The 12500-nt window shown below is 47.3% G+C and overlaps 1 protein-coding gene across 3 annotated transcripts in view; it reads left to right on the top strand.

Annotated features, from left to right (window-relative positions):
- LOC123516175 (protein abrupt-like) overlaps positions 1–12500 on the top strand; it is a 238935-nt gene that overhangs the window by 125534 nt on the left and 100901 nt on the right. Inside the window, exon 1 of one of the 3 annotated variants that reach the window (XM_045275357.1) lies at positions 9364–9402. The exons of the other annotated variants lie outside the window; for them this stretch is intronic. The gene's annotated coding sequence lies outside the window, so the exon portion shown is untranslated. Of the gene's footprint in view, positions 1–9363; positions 9403–12500 lie in introns of those variants that run through there. 3 annotated transcript variants of the gene reach the window in all.

Below are 12500 nucleotides of genomic sequence, written 5' to 3' on the forward strand. Positions count from 1 at the left end.
GCACCGGTAGTAAAAGCGGAAACATTTCTTAATAAAAATATAATGCCAACAGCCACTTTACACTAGCTGTGCAAAACAATACCAGCTGAATTCATCCACACAGCTTCGGGGAGTTTACAGCAACAAGGACACAATAGGGAAGGATATTAGCAACAAATGCAGCATTAACAGCGCTCGCCCGACAGCTGGTGCGACAAGGCAGAGAGTGAAGGACTAATCAGCGCCGAGCAGGTGGAGGAGAGAGAGAGAGAGAGAGAGAGAGAGAGAGAGAGAGAGAGAGAGAGAGAGAGAGAGAGAGAGAGAGAGAGAGAGAGAGAGAGAGAGAGAGAGAGAGAGAGAGAGAGAGAGAGAGAGAGAGAGAGAGAGAGAAAGAGAGAGAGAGGCTGCCGGGTAATGGGAATGGGGGAGAGCAGGGTGAGGGGAAAACTGCACGGAAAAGAAGCTGGGGTGAGGGATGATGAGGAGGGGTGAGGAGGAAGGATTGTGGAGCGACGACTGACAGGGAGATAGGTTGAGGAGGTGACAGGGAGGCATGCTGAGGGTAATATATAGTTCGATGAGGGTTGACAAAAGTGAAGTGTGGGGAATAATGGGTAAAACGTGGACGGGAAGAGATGAAAGGGAAGGGATGAAGGGAAAGATGATGAGGATACAAGCACATGGGAGGAAACAAAGTGAAGAAATGTGAGGGAAGACTTTGGAGCGAGAAACGATGGGAAGAAAATGGAAAGACGGACGTGGTGAGGGGAAAGATGAAGAGGCAGGCGCTGGCTGGAGGAGGAGATTAAGGGGAAGAAAGAGGTAAACAGGATGGCTGAAGGGAAACAATGTGTAGGGGGAGAAGTGACGGGGAAACTGTGTACAGGATGAGACGGAATGAAAGAGAAAAATGAGACAAAAGAGAGAAGTTGTAGAGAGAGAGAGAGAGAGAGAGAGAGAGAGAGAGAGAGAGAGAGAGAGAGAGAGAGAGAGAGAGAGAGAGAGAGAGAGAGAGAGAGAGAGAGAGAGAGAGAGAGAGAGAGAGAGTGGAGGTGTGGCGTGGAGATACTGAATCAGATGGAAAGGCGAGAGAGGAACGGCGAAGGTCATGGAGATGTAATGGGCGAAGTCGAAGAAAAATAAAAGTGGAGTTTCGGGATAAAAAAAAAATGGCATAAATGAGAGAGAGAGAGAGAGAGAGAGAGAGAGAGAGAGAGAGAGAGAGAGAGAGAGAGAGAGAGAGAGAGAGAGAGAGAGAGAGAGAGAGAGAGAGAGAGAGAGAGAGAGAGAGAGAGAGAGAGAGAGAGAGAGAGAGAGAGAGAGAGAGAGAGAAAGGAAAAGCAAAAGGTGAAATGTGCAAAGCTTCCGCCAGTGACGCAAACACACAAGCACAGAGATAACACAAAAAAAGTGGATAATAACTCGTGCATTCATTAGAGGAAGGAGATAAACTTAGTCTCCCGATGAATCACGGACTGAAATAATGAAATAATCCGAGCCAGGAGTCAATATCAAATCTCTTCAGTGAATCACCCAGAGCAAGTGACGAACAGATCCACTAAATATGAAGAAAATAATTACTTTTCAAATTGAGAAGCAACGCTGATGATAAACTTTACTGGTTAAGAGTCGCATATGAGGAAGTTTATATTCATGTCTTTTTTTTCCTATTAATGCAAGTAATAATTAGCGAGTCTTGTCCAAAAGTACCTAAATGAGGGTTACTAATAGATAAAAGTTTAATAACAAGTCTTTTTTTTAACACTTTCTAATTAGTAACGTGTGAGAGAAAGTTATTTCTTAAACACACACGTATGGTAATTAGCGAGGCTTGCTTTAGACTGGTACGTGTGAGTCAACGCTTGTGCCAACAGTTAATAAGAGCCATGATATACAGTAAGTTCTGCACAAGTTGACAAGTTCTCTAAAGTGTAAAGTTCTGAGCACACCACCACCACACTTGGCCTCAGCTGTTCTGGTGTGACTGCCCTAACATGTGACACGTGTTGCCTCTGAGAGAAAACTTGAAAGAAAAATAATAAACTTAATCCTCGACATCAGACACGGAAAATAAAAGAAAATCATCGAGGCAGGATGAACTTGAAATCACGAAAAAGACGCAGTAGTTTTTCCAGGGACGAAATTGAAATGTGAAAATGGATGAGAGAAATAAATAACGAAGATTAGCAGCGTTGTCAGAGGCGCAGCCATAAAGCACCAAAATGACTGGTTCCATCCATAACAGTTTAATAGAGACGTTAGTAAATGCCGGGTTTTAGAACGAAAGCTAAACGAAAAAATGTAAATGATAGATATGTGTTGTCTATTTTGGAGGGAAGAATTGGGGGAAGGAACCAAGGACCAGTAGGAAGATGTTGAGTCTTAACCCTTTCAATACTGGGACACATTTTTACCTTAAGATTTGTGTACGATTAGGCCATTTTATTGATATTAGGAAGGATCTATGGAGGTCAGAAGATTAGTAGCCACAGTCTTCACTATTTTAATCCTCACATAAATTTCTGAAACTGTACAAAATCACCAAATAGTAAGCAGAATGAATATGAGAACGCACTGAAGGGGTTAAGAAAATGTTAGTTTTTTTAAGCGAAGCGTGAGTAAATAGTAATTCTTAAGAGCAAAGGAGAGTAAAGAAAAGGAAAAAAAAAATAGCTGTAAATGATGGGAGGATAAAAGGAGTGGGCTTCAGGACAGGGTGAGTTCCTATTCTTCATGATACCTTACACATATTCCTTTGAAAGAGAGACCCAGCGAGGCAAAATAAAAGTTCTGAGTATGAGGAGGGGAGAGAGCGGTACTGGAGGAAGACAAAGGCCATCTGTAGATCTAATTACCTGGAAGCGAATTAAAGGTCACACGAAAATAGAAAATTAACGTAAAAGAAAAATAGATAAAGCAGAAAATGAAATGATAATCGAACGTTAAATTATAAAAAATACAGAAAAAAGATAAAATCCACAAGTATATAAAAACGAAAACATACTAAACATCAATGAAACAAAAAGATAAAGGAAGAAACTCACACGCCAAGTCATCAAGCCATCCCTACACCTCATGGACGCACCTCCCCGCCACGCCCCTGCCCCGGTGCGCCCCGTGGGGAGGGCCGGAGGAGGGAATGTGCTTAGATAAGATATAACTCTCCGGGGAAGGGCTAAAGGCGTCCCTCTTATCGAGTAGACGAGAATTGAGGCCAAACTCTTTACTCAGGATAGTGTGTGTGTGTGTGTGTGTGTGTGTGTGTGTGTGTGTGTGTGTGTGTGTGTGTGTGTGTGTGTGTGTGTGTGTGTGTGTGTCACCACGGTGCTGGTCACCCAGCCAGTCTTCCCCATTACGGAGCGAGCTCAGAGCTCATAGACCGATCTTCGGGTAGGACTGAGACCACAACACACTCCACACACCGGGAAAGCGAGGTCACAACCCCTCGAGTTACATCCCGTACCTATTTACTGCTAGGTGAATAGGGGCCACACATTAAGAGGCTTGCCCAGTTGGCTCGCCGCGCCGGGACTCGAACCTGGCCCTCTCGATTGTGAGTCGAGCGTGCTAACCACTACACTACGCGGTGTGTGTGTGTGTGTGTGTGTGTGTGTGTGTGTGTGTGTGTGTGTGTGTGTGTGTGTGTGTGTGTGTGTGTGTGTGTGTGTTCACGATTGTGCTCAATGTCCTCGTACGTATTGCTAATATAATGAAGGATGTTCTCTCTCTCTCTCTCTCTCTCTCTCTCTCTCTCTCTCTCTCTTTGTTGCGTGATGCCCTCTGTCCAGCAAGGGGCGAGAAATTTGTTGGGCGTGAAGAAAAATGTGTGCCTCGCGAGGATATCCACCGGAAGGCTTATAGAGAAGTCCACAGCGACGCCTAAAGACAATTCTACCTTTATATAAGTAATGTTTCGGTGTTTTATTGAATGTTCCGCCGAGAAAATACGATGAAGATAAGGAAGAAGAGAAAAGGAAGAGGAGGTAACATATGACACTCGGTTCTTAAATGGCGTGGTTGCTTACTTGAAGATGAGAGGAAGGAAGATGAATATAAGAGAACGAAGAGAAAAAGAAGAGTAGGTAACAAACGACAGTCGGTTCAAATGGCGTGGTTGCTTGCTTGAAGATGAGAAGGAAGATGAATATAAAGACAAGGAAGGAGAAGGAATGCATAACCGAGGACTAAGGAGGCAGCAAGACGCCCTCCCACCACGCAACACAACAGGAGAGTGACGTGGAGGGAAAAAAGTTGGCGATGATCCAAGATAATTGTAAGTGATAATGAGAGACGTGGCCTCTTCATCACCAGCGAGGGTTGAGATAGGGGGGGGGACCAGACCCACCCACAGACCCACCCACGGATCCACCCACGGATCCACCCAGCCCACCACCCACCCATCAGGCTACCCACCCCACCCCATCCTCCTCTCAACCCATCCTCCTCTGAACCATTTCCATCCTCCCTTAATCCCAATACGGTTCCTTTCCCTTTGGCGGCCTGGCCCTCGAAGTACTCCCTTCCCCTCTCCTACCCCTCTCCATCCCCTATACGTCTCCTCTCCGTCCCAGTCCTTTCCTCTCATCATCCCCTCAACCTTCCTCCAGCTCTCTCTCTCTCTCTCTCTCTCTCTCTCTCTCTCTCTCTCTCTCTCTCTCTCTCTCTCTCTTTCTGTTCCACCCGCGCAAATATAAGCTATAATTTCCTGGCCGGCTGACGTGAGGCCTGGAGGGCGGGAGCAGATCGATCCCCGAGCTTCGACGATGATCAAGTAATTATTCTTCGATTCTCGTATTACAAATGTAACTCAATGCGAGGACAAGCCCGGCCACCTTGCTCTCCTGGCCCGGCGGGACTCACAACAATGGCAGTGTCTTCTTACCTGCACACTGCCGCCGCGCTTAGCTTAGATAGGTTCCTCCTTGTCATATGCGTGGGCTACCTCTAGGCGATGGTCTGGGCCTCGTTAGTTCTCTCTCTCTCTCTCTCTCTCTCTCTCTCTCTCTCTCTCTCTCTCTCTCTCTCTCTCTCTCTCTCTCTCTCTCTCTCTCTCTGGGATTAATTCACTCGTTGCGCTAATATTAGATAAGAATGTAATGCCAGATTGGTTTTGAAATGCCTTTTCCGAGAAGTCAGGTTCTGGTAGTAGTAGTAGTAGTAGTAGTAGTAGTAGTAGTAGTAGTAGTAGTAGTAGTAGTAGTAGCAATAACAGTAGCAGTAGCAGTAGCAGTAGCACTAGCAGTAGCAGTAGTAGTAATAGTAGAGTAGTAGTAGTATTTTGATAGCATTCATTTTGCGTCATTATGGTGGTGAGGGGAGCAGAGTGGGCGGCAATGACAGGTGACAGAGATAAGTGGAAGTGGCGAAAATGTCACAGGAGATAGTAGTCATTGTGGCGGCACTGATAGTAATGGTGGTGGTGGTGGTGGAGATGGTGAAGGAGTACGCATTAATGAAGATGGTGACGGCGGCGCTGAAGACGATCGTAAGCTTTGGTAATGACGACGATAGTGGTAAGAGCGGTGGAGGCGACGGTGGCGGCGGCGAAGGAGGAGGAGGAGGAGGAGGAGGAGGAGGAGGAGGAGGAGGAGGAGGAAAAGGGAGATATTCGCACCGCGTGACCTGCCTGCCTCCCTCCATCCCTCCTTCCCTCCCTCCCTCCTTCCTCCCTCCCTTCTTCCCTCCTTCCCTCCCTCCCAAACGTTGGTGCTGCCGTAGAGGTTCCTGGGAGGAGCCGCCGCCTACTCTCCCTCCCCCACCCCCCGCTCCCCCAAGGTACCCAATGGGACCTCATTAAAATAATCAATAAGCGAGTAAGTCTGACCAATGACACGCACACCAGGAGCCTCCGCCGCCCTACATTTCGTCTTTCTGTGCCCGCTGTCTTCTTCGTCTTCTGTTCCTCCTCCTCCTCCTCCTCCTCCTCCTCCTCCTCCTCCTCCTCCTCCTCCTCCTCCTCCTCCTCCTCCTTCTTCTTCTTCTTCTTCCTACTGTTTTCCTTCAAGTTTCGTAGTTCTTCTCCACGTCTTCTTCGTTTTCCTACTGTTTTCCTACTGTTTTCCTTCAAATCAAGTAGCTCTTCTTCTTCTTCTTCTTCTTCTTCTTCTTCTTCTTCTTCTTCTTCTTCTTCTTCTTCTGCTTCTTTTCCTTCAGGTTACGTAGTTCTTCTTCTTCTGCTTCTTCGACTTCTTCAGCTACACCTCCTCTTTTCATTCTGTCTTCTTGTCTTCTTCACCTTTTTATTTCATGTCTCCCACCTCTCCTCCTCCTCCTCCTCCTCCTCCTCCATCTTCCTCTTCTCCCATCTCTCTTCTTCTTTTCATTGTTCATTTTCTTATTCTTTTTTCTTCCTTCTCGTTTTCTTCCTCCTCTTTTTCTTCCTCATCATCATGAATTTCCTTCTTCTCCTTTTATTCCATCACATCTTACTCACTTCCAGTTCTGTTCTTCTCTTCCTACTTCTCCAATTTCACCTTCAACACCTCGTGCATCCTCGTTCTCTTTATCTTCCTTTCCTCTTCGTTTGATTCGTCATGTCCTCCTTTCCTTCTTCTTCTTCTTCTTCTTCTTCTTCTTCGTCTCGTTTTCCTTCACTTCAGTACAACTGCTAATATTTTCCCCATCCTTTTTCCTCTTCATCCTCTTCGTCCTTCTGGTTCTCATAACTTGTCACGAAGAAACACAAGAACCACTTACTCCCGTTTCCAAAAGAACACATGAACGCAGAAAACTGAACTCATATTTTTCCTTACCTCTCCTCCTTTACCCCTCACTCCTCATCCCTCACCTCTCTCCCCTCATTCCTCTCCCCTCATCCTTCATTCCTTACCCCTCTTCCACCTCCACTCTCCCTCCCTCCACGTCGCTCCTCCACGCAAAGCAAACAAACGCGATGCCCCAATGACTCTCTCTCTCTCTCTCTCTCTCTCTCTCTCTCTCTCTCTCTCTCTCTCTCTCTCTCTCTCTCTCTCTCTCTCTCTCTCTCTCTCTCTCTCTCTCTCTCTCTATCTATCTATCTATCTATCTATCTATCTATCTATCTATCTATCTCTATCTCTCTCCCTTAGTCATTAATCATCACTATCATCATTAACATCAACGATCATTATCAAAGGTGTTTACCATCATTATCATCATCACTATCACTATCAAATATCATCACCACCACTATCCAAGACCACAGTCATCATCACAACAGCCCCATCGCCACCACCAGCACTCCATCTACCTCAATGCAATCTTCACCACTATTACCGATATTGCGTGTGTAAGAAGCGGCATTTAATTCCACACATCTCTGTTACCGATTGACAAACTTGCCTTGCGGGTGCAGCTCAACTTTTCCGTCCCTTATGTATACAAAGTGCTGTCATTCCCTGCTTTACCTAAGTGCTCGTGGCTTTGATAATATATAACTAGTTTTTACTCTTCATCGCAGCGCTTAGCCTCACAATATCACACGGCACCTCACCACAGGATCAATCTATTTACTTCACTTCAACTACTACTACTACTACTACTACTACTACTACTACTACTACTACTACTACTACTACTACTACTACTACTACTGAGATCATTTAAGGGGCTGTAAAGAGTGTTTCTCCGGTTGATAATGTAGAGATCTGGTTAATCTGTCACTAAAAGCATAAAAGGCATCCTTAAAAACACCTATAACTTCCTTCACTATAACTACTACTACTACTACTACAACTTCTACATCTACTACTGAGATCATTTAAGAGGTTGTAAAGAGTGTTTCACCAGTTAATAATGTAGACAGGTGGTTAATCTGCCACTAGAAGCATAAAAGACACCCTTAAAAAAAAGAGCATAACTTCAACAAGAGCCTTTTGAAAGTACTGGACGGAGCTTTAACTCACAACACACCAACACACCACCGCAATCTGTCACTAGAACCTTAAAAGACACCCTTAAAAAACCGTGTAACTTCAACAAGAGCCTTTTGAAAGTACTGGAGGTGAGACGGTAAGTGTTTCATAATACGGAGCTTTAACTCACTATACTGCACACTAACACACCACCGCGACACCTTCCACGCAAGTCTTCACGCGAGGGTTTCCAAGATAGAGTATAGTAAAGGTGTCTTATCAATGAGTTTCTGACATCTTTGAGTTACGCTTCTCTCTTTTCCTTCATTTTCTCTCTCTCTCTCTCTCTATCTCTATCTTCAACTTCCGTTCTCTTCCCCTCCGTAGTATCTCGTATCTCCTTCCTTCTCTCGTCATTCCTTGTCGTCTTCCCTCTTTCTATATTCTCTATCTCCATCTTCTTTCTCTTGTGTTACTCTCCGCCTTCTTCACTTCTCTCTCTCTCTCTCTCTCTCTCTCTCTCTCTCTCTCTCTCTCTCTCTCTCTCTCTCTCTCTCTCTCTCTCTCTATCTACTCTCCCTCTCCTTTTACTTGCTACAATCCTACTTTTCCTCTCCCTTGTCTCTCTTTCCAACTGTCCTACTCCGAAGTCTTCCTCTCTCCTTCATTCCAACTCCCTCCTCCTCTCCCTCTCCGTTTCCTTCTAACAATCCCTCTTCTCCCCTCCCTCTCCCTCCGTCTTTCCCCTCGGCTGGCCATCCGTCTTCCTGAGTCAGTGTCCTGCACCCAGACGCCTTGAGCGTAACAAGGAAGGGAAGAGAGAGGGCGGATTGAGGCGAGGAGGGCGGCAATGAGTGGAATGAGAGGAGGGAGTAGCGGCGGGAAGGGCGGGAATACGGGTAAAGGATGTTAACGACGGGGTAACTCAATCATGCTGCGACGAATCGATAAGAGTAGATAAACTAAAATCTCGGGAGAAAAAGGTGATGATATGATGGAAAGCGAGAGAGAGAGAGAGAGAGAGAGAGAGAGAGAGAGAGAGAGAGAGAGAGAGAGAGAGAGAGAGAGAGAGAGAGAGAGAGAGAGAGAGAGAGAGAGGACGGACGGACGGACGGACGGACGGACAGACAGACAGACAGACAGACAGACAGACAGACAGACAGACAGACAGACAGACAGAAGAGAGCGCACGAGCAGTGAGAGCGAGACAGCTATGAGCAAAGAGAAAAATAAAATAAAAAAGAGCGTATACGAGAAATGTATATGAGAGAGAGAGAGAGAGAGAGAGAGAGAGAGAGAGAGAGAGAGAGAGAGAGAGAGAGAGAGAGAGAGAGAGAGAGAGAGAGAGGATAGCGAGAGTTTGCAAGGCACTTATAAAAAATTGCCATCCACGTGGGTGCTTTGAGCGCGCGTGTTTGCTAGAGAGAGAGATGGGCGGGGAGAGGCGGTGGGGGCTGGAGAGCGAGGGGGGTGCGCGGGAGGCGGTGGGAGGAGTGAGGAAGGAGAGAGTTGCGCGAGAACTGCGGTGGGTCGTTTCAGTCCCGGCCTAGCCCGGTTCTGGAGCACAAAGGATCGATTCTTGCGAGGAGAGGTAAGCACATCTTCCCTCGGCTGTGATTTAAGCCCGGCTCCCGCGGCACTCAGGTTGTGTTGTGTGGTGGTGGTGGGAGCAGCGGCCCCTCAGAGTGCCACAAGCCCCTGCTGTGTTGTCCTGGCGGTAAGACAGTGTTTTTTTAAGTTACGAACTTTCTTGGAAAACACGACTCGGATGGGAAGAGGTCTACGGCATTGGGCGGCCGCGTTGCGCTGTTGCCACGTCTTCTTACACCTTCTCTGCAATGTCAAGTGCAGGAGTCAACTGCTCTGTTGTCGCCCATTCATTCTCAGTAATGGCCAATAAACTAACGTGGTGAACCGCATAATGTGAAGGTTTAGCACATGGTGACTTGCCAACACACCCCTTGCAGCCTCCGCCCAAATGCTCAGTGAGTGACAAATTGTTGGGATTTCAATAAATTGATCGAGGTGATTGGTAGGGGCGCCTGGACGCAGGGGCGGGCAAGTGAGGCCCGTAGGCCCCATTGCAGCCCCTACAAGTCCGTTCTTGTAGCCGACACCTCGCCGGACTTTAGCCACCTTCAATGAAGAGCGTCTCGCGACGCGTGCGAGAGGTGTTAGAGTTAGAGAGTAGTTAGAGGCGTGATGCGACGTGTTACCGAGCGGCGGGCGGTAGTGTTTCGGGCGGCGCTCAGGCCTTCATTAACTGGCCCATCGAGTTATTACTCCGGCAGCCACCCGTCAGTATCCGCCGCTGCTCTCGACGTCGTATCGATCACAGTTATCCCATCGCGGCGAGTGTTATCCTGTTGCTGTGGGTGGTGAGGCAGCGGAGGCTCTGACGGTACCGCACCAAATCCTGACGAGGCTCCCGCCGCCCGACGTGCGCCACACGTGCACAGGCCGCACCGCCCGAGCTTCATTAGATACAAAATACTGGCGACACTTATTTAGCGCAACCACGAGTTATGAAGGTGTGTGTGTGTGTGTGTGTGTGTGTGTGTGTGTGTGTGTGTGTGTGTGTGTGTGTGTGTGTGTGTGTAAATCATCTAAATATTGCCTGTCCGCGTTTTTTATGTATTTTAAAGTGTAGAAAACTTTTATTTATATATGCACGTAACTACGAATGTATGAACCCGTGTGTGTGTGTGTGTGTGTGTGTGTGTGTGTGTGTGTGTGTGTGTGTGTGTGTGTGTGTGTGTGTGTTTAGGTGAAAGAGTGTATATGAATGCACGATCTGTATGCGTACCTTCAAAATGGAAATGTATACATAATAATAATAATAATAATAATAATAATAATAATAATAATAATAATAATAATAACGATAACAGTAACCGTAATAATAACAGTACTAATACAGAAAAACGGAGTATTAACACACGCAGCGGAAGTCAATTTTTTTTCTGGCGTGACATAAGTGGACGGACAATTAAAATACTGATATATAAATTCGTTCAGTATTACAACTACAGAAAATATATTACACACGCTAAAACATCTCTTTATATATGAATTTACGCGCATGCTTTAATTTGTGTGTGTGTGTGTGTGTGTGTGTGTGTGTGTGTGTGTGTGTGTGTGTGTGTGTGTGTGTGTGTGTGTGTGTGTGTGTGTGTGTGTGTGTGTGTGTGTGTGTGTGTGTACGTGCGTGCGTTTAAGTTGTCGTATGGCTTGAGATGAATGTCTTGCCTCCCTCCCTCCCCCCACCATTTCTCCTTCTGATCCGCGGAACACGGAGAGAAGAGCCTCGTTGCGATCTGGTCTCTGTGGCGGCGCTGACGTAACCTGCGGGAGCTGTCACCGCTGGCACCGTTGCACCAGGCCGACCCTGCACCGCCCCGCGAGGACCATCACACGCTGCCTTGCTAAGCTCGGGGTGGGTGGGTGGGTTCGGCGAGGCTTGAGTCGCGTGTAAACTCACCTTCAAACGCCAGCAAGAAGGTGCGTCTCCCCGGCCACCTTCGCCAAGGCACCTCAAAGTAACTAACCACCAGGTACAAAGGGGAAATATTTAAAATGCGCTCAAAATATATATTATGATCGCGGGTTTTGGCTCTTATTCCCCAGAGAACAACGGGGCAATCAATGTGGCCCCGTGGCGTGTTGCTGGAGCCCCGCCGGCCGCGCCAACACGCCTGCCGCTGACTCACTCACAATCACCCGCAATCACCGACTGGAGCAAAATTTCGTATAATCGGGGTTGAGAGCAGATATATTGGAAACCTACGGATATGCCATGCCTTGTTTGGCGGGGCCGTGGCGCGGGGCATGGGGGAGGGCGAAGCGAAGCGACCCCTATGCTCTGCTGTTATTGGGGTCAAATTTCCCTGAACGAGGGCCGAGTATATACAAGATTATATATCATTATCCGTAGCCCTTTCAGACTCACGTTGCGGTTTAATGGAGATTTCTAGGATGTGAACTGTGAAGAGAAAATTAGTGTAGTTTTTCTTTTTTCTTCCTTTTAGGCTGCGTGGCGTGGGCGGGTCGTGGGCGGAGAGTCAGAGGGGGTTTGGGGAGCGCGGGAGGGGCGGGCGGCGAGGGGGGCGGGGCATCCAGGTATTGCTCGTGTTAATCGCAGCCTCGTTAGCGTGAGTTTCGTTAGCTTGTCACGGTTATCTGACGTTTATCTGGCCGACCTTCGTTAACTCAGACCTCCGGTTAACCTAAATTTCCCAGATCTGCTCCCGATAACACGGAACCGGCAATCTTCGGCCCTCACACGGGACAAGGGAACACGGAGGCCCAGTAACTACCCGTAATTGCCTCACCTGAGTATAGAGAATGACTGCCGCCGCCTTCATCTCTTCCTCTTCCTCCTCCTCCTCTTCCTTTTCCTTCCTTCCTTCCTTTGCCACTTGTTAATAAAAGGAACATTGAGGCAAAACTTCATCTTCTAAAAGCACGGCAGGAAATATCAGTGAGGCTTCCTGGTCAATACTCGCTATGACATGACATGAGGAAACGTGTGATTGAGGTAAAAACTCTCTGATTGCTGGGTTATTGTCGCTATTACATGTAAAATTGAGCTTCATCCCCCTGTTTCCCTACCCCCTTCAATCCCTACATGTGATCACCCCTACCACTCTCTCACCCCTCTCTCTCTCTCTCACCCCTCTCCCTCACAGC

The sequence above is a fragment of the Portunus trituberculatus genome, chromosome 40, assembly GCF_017591435.1.
Source record: "Portunus trituberculatus isolate SZX2019 chromosome 40, ASM1759143v1, whole genome shotgun sequence".
NCBI classification, from domain to species: Eukaryota; Metazoa; Arthropoda; class Malacostraca; order Decapoda; family Portunidae; genus Portunus; species Portunus trituberculatus.